At 32.3% G+C, this 4,687-nt stretch overlaps 1 long non-coding RNA gene across 2 annotated transcripts; it reads left to right on the top strand.

The window, feature by feature from the left end:
* Nucleotides 1-219: 219 nt before the first annotated feature.
* Nucleotides 220-4,346, top strand: LOC112491626 (uncharacterized). Of its 2 annotated transcripts, none has more exons than XR_009635791.1 (5): nt 220-614; nt 898-962; nt 1,349-1,456; nt 2,375-2,487; nt 2,916-4,346. It is a non-coding gene; the product is annotated as an uncharacterized LOC112491626 (long non-coding RNA). The 2 variants fall into 2 exon arrangements; XR_009635790.1 differs by having other exon boundaries at nt 805-962.
* The last annotated feature ends 341 nt before the right edge of the window (nt 4,347-4,687 follow it).

The raw sequence follows: 4,687 nt of genomic DNA, 5'->3' as shown, positions 1-4,687 counted from the left end.
AACATATCAAAAACTCAACCATATGTTTTTCCAAACAATTAATTCTAGATAAATTTCGTGAAATATCCATCCAAGAAGATAAATAGAAAAATTTTGCCCGATACCCCTATTTGAAAGCCTTTAATGAAATATACCCCTCTCCTTTCAAGGTTTTTTGTTTTACCTTTTTATTTTTTAATATTCCTAAACTATCCTTTTCAAATATCAAAAGGAAAAATACATATGAAATGCCCGACGAAAAGAGAAAAGGGAAAGTGACAGAATGGCGAAGCAGCTACCGGAGAGTTCTTCAAGAGGAGAGACGAGTGGAGGAAGCATCCTAGGTTCAGCAATTAGCCCAGCCATGCCCTTCTTGGTTTTGGCCTCAGAGTCTCGTCATCGACGTCTACCTGATCGGCGAGCAGATCTACAACAAACTCCTTGGTCCTTCCTCCTCCTCCTTCTCTTCTGGGTCTGCTTTTAATGGTGTGGTTTTTCCTGGGTTTTTCAAGAAATCTTCAAAATGGAAAAATACAATTAGAATCCTATTGTCGGAACCCTAGCTTGGTTTTTGTCATAGGGACTTGCCAAATGGAAGTTTATTTTGGAAGCCATAGCAGGAGGAATCATCCATGGTTAGATTCAATTCAGCTATACTTTTAATCTTTTTCTCTTAATTTTATTGCTTTTCTTACTTTGAGTAGGGAGGGGGAAAAAAAAAAAAAAGAAGCAAAAATTTGTTTTAAAAATGCAAAACTTTAGTACTTAAGTTTTGTCAAGTTTTTTGAATTCTTGACTATATATGTTTTTATGATAAATTTTTAGGTGAAGTATTCAAGAAAGCCTAATCCTATCAACTGTGAGTAATTTTTCTATCCTTTTTTTTTTTTTGTTTTAACTGTCGTTGTTGATTTATAGAATTTATTTGGCCGCTGAGAAAATCTTGCAAAGCTAGGGGATCAAACCTATGAGTTCATTTTCAGGTATGCTTCTTCAACTTGATTGCCTTATTAATTGCTTTTATGTGGTTGGTTCTGTACTTTGTGATAAATAATAGTTCTACATATCACCATTTGTTCTTTAAAGCCTATTTGATTGGTGGACCTATAAGGTATATTATTGGGTTCACTGGAACACAGTAATGGAAGCTATATTGAATTGGGACAGATGAAGGTCCTATGCTGTTATTGGAAGATAGAATTTCTTTTTTGTTTGCTTCCTTCCTTTTACTATGGCTTTATGTACCAAAGTGTCTTTTAGAGTTAAGGTCCTGGTATGCATGGTAGACATGGATATTTTTTCCATGGGCATGTCATTTCTTATTTTGATTGAATCTTGAATCTATGCTTACAAAATTTCTCATTTGTAGGATTGCTACATTGACATTTGCTCCCCAGAGGTTCTAATCATTTTTATTGACAATTTTGATTACCAACATCTATGGTGCCATTTTGTCAAGGGATTGCTTGTTGATGATGTATGTATTTCTAATCAACTATTTATTGTGTTAAAACAAATTTAACCTGTCAGCTGGATTTACATTTCTACCTCATACTTATATATTGTATTACATAAATGGAGGCACAAATACACATACATGATGCTTATGCCTCTACCAACATGAATTGTGCATAAATTATTCAAACTTTATGTTTTAAAATGTAAACGAACTCTCTTTGATTAGAATGTAGTAGAATTATTTCAAATCACTCCTCTAGCATCTTCCGTTCTATATATATATATATATATATATATGTATGTATATACTATCATCTATAGTGCTGTTTTTTATCAAACCTCTTTGCACGACAAAATATCTTATGAATTTAAGAACATATTATACACACTTTTATGAAGGTCACATATATATATATATATATATATTTAGCATTGAACAGATCTTGAAGAGAGTGGGGCTCTAGAATATCTAAATAGGGTTAATGAATATCTAAATCCATATATTATATTGCTTCTAATATATATATATACGTCCCATCCCATACATAAGCATATAATTTGTGCATAACTAGTGACTCCAAATCTTTATAAACCTACTAGAACTCCTATTCCAAATGTACATTGGCCAAAGCATGTCATGTAGACAAATCAGCTGGAAACGAGAGGTAAGGCAATCAATGTATCATACAAGTTCACTTATTTTACTTCAGTATCAATATTAACGTAGCTATAGGACATTTGTAGTAAAAATTATTGATTGCAAGAACTACATACCAGCATAAGTTATTTTATTTAATTTTCTCATTGTGGATTGCATGTGTTTGAATATTTATTTGCTAATTATATGCTGATTGTATTAGTCTGCTGGGTTTGTATAGCATTCTAAAATTAGTGAAAGTTGATGCATTCTAACTGGTGCATCTTTTGCCTTGTGTAGTGTCTTTATGAGTCTTTTGAGGAAGAAGCTAGATATTTTCAGTTTGCTACAGCAATAACATCGAATGATATTGATGAAATACAGAAGTTTCTTGATGCTGCTGTTGATGCAAGGTATTCACTTTTTAGCTTTTAGTAAATTAGTTATTCTAGTCCCCTTGATGACGACCCAAATCACAATGACCTCTTCTTTTACCCCCAAGTCCAGGTGGTTAGGCCTAGAGTATTGAAAAAAAAAAAAAAAGGATATTCCAAACATGATGTACTGGATGAAACAATTTTAATTATGTAAATATGGTAATGCTGCATTTGGATGGCATAAGTGATGCTAATTGTGTAGAAGTCCTTTCCACCAATGATGAGAACCACAGACGAATTTATGTTGTTTGCATTAGTTTCTCTGAATTACATTTAGTCTAGAATATTTGTAATTAATTTTTCACTGCTAGTTGCATCTTAATGTATAATTATTATTTTTTTCCCACAGACTTTATCATTGATTTATTGCACTTTTTATAATCTTAATTTATCATAGTTTATAGTTGTGAGGGTTTGATTATTAAGACTTTGAATAAAGATGCTACGTATGAGCCTTCCAAGCGGTCACTGAACTGGCTGGAATTAACAAGAGCATTGTCACACAAAGCAAGGTTATCCCAATTATACGATAACGTCTTTCATCAGCTTCTGACATTTCCCTTATCCCTTTTGTTTCTTCCTCCAAAACATGGTCTTTTTCATTCAAGAAAAAGGATTAAATAATGCCCTTGTTTGTTACCATGAAATGTTAACATTAAATTTATGATAAATTTTGCTATGTATAATTATATAATCTAGCTTTTTGTTGTATTTTTTCTGTTATTTTAAATCCCTTTTCTCTGGTTCACTCAATTCCAATTTTTGTAAGTCTTAAAAAGCAATGTACCCAGGTGGTTATCTACAGAAGTTACAAGCTTATCTCCAAAAGCAACAGAAAAGGATGTTTATGATTTTTTCACTTATTGTGGTGCAATTGAGCATGTTGAAATCATCAGGTACAGTCCTTCTGCACAAATCAATAGTAGTCCATGGAACCATGAGGGCAATAGTGGTTCATTAGTAACAAATCAATAGAAATAATTTCCATTGGATGGGCAAGACAATTTAGTTCCCACCAAATTCTAAAATTATTCTATATAAGGATCTTCATTTCCAGGATGTCTTGTTTCTAGGATCTTAGTGTTTATGAAGATTGATATATGGGCATCACTTATCTCTTATTCAACCAAAGCACCCAAATTTCTAGAGTATTCTCTCTTTAGCTATCTAAAATTCTCTGCATTGTAAAACTTGCAACTGAAATTGCCACTATCTTTTGTACTAGGTTCCCCCATGTCATGCCTGCTAAAATGACCATAAATTGAATGGAAGCCAACTTCTTGTGCTCGATAATGTATTTGCACAATTTCTATTGTTGGCAAAGGAATGTTCTGTTGGCGGCAAAGAATTTTTGCTTCTTGTCAGAGCTTTATATACAGCAAGTGGAAAAAATCATCTTGTAATATTCTCTAGTTTTTATTCATAAAACACTTGTACATTTTTCTCTTATAAATTTAGATTTAGTTTTTAGTTTTTCTACATGATTCTTATTTCAAGAGGAAGTTTAAGGACCCAATTTCATTGTTAGATTCTCCATATTTTTTGAGAAGTGGAAAAACAAGAAATAAAAAGGATGAGAATTTAAATGGTAATTGAGTTCTCAAATATTGGCTCTCTAGTTTGGGACCATTTGAACTTGTTTGAATGGTATGCATTGAAATTTAGTTAGTTTTAGATTGGAGACTATTCCCAGCTTGAAAGCTTCTTCCAATCTCTTTTAGATTTGCATTTCTCCTTTTTATAAGTCATCTATTGTATTGTATTAGTAAAATATCATTCTCTGTTCAGTATTTTGTAAGCTTCTTACTGTTACAAGGATGCTATTAATGCCCAATGGTAATTACCGATGCATCGTCGGTAATTGACATTTGTCCATTGTCGCAAAAGAATCACAACAATTCCATCTGACAGCTTCGATAGTGTGTGTTTCCACCAAGAACGTGCTAAATCTAGCTTTATTAATGATAACCGTTGACAAAATAAGAGAAAAAAAGACATTAAGAAGTGAAAACATTTAAATAGTGTTTATCCAAAACCAAATAAGAGAGAAACAAACCTTAAGAAGTGAAAACATTTAAAAAAAATGAATATGAATGGTACATCGATAATTACCGAAGGCCCTTCGGTAATTACAGTTGACAAATTTTTTGACTCCCACAAGTCCCCTAATGTGTGT

The sequence above is a fragment of the Ziziphus jujuba genome, chromosome 2 (assembly GCF_031755915.1).
Source record: "Ziziphus jujuba cultivar Dongzao chromosome 2, ASM3175591v1".
Lineage (NCBI taxonomy): Eukaryota > Viridiplantae > Streptophyta > Magnoliopsida > Rosales > Rhamnaceae > Ziziphus > Ziziphus jujuba.
This window is presented reverse-complemented; position numbering and strand designations above follow the sequence as displayed.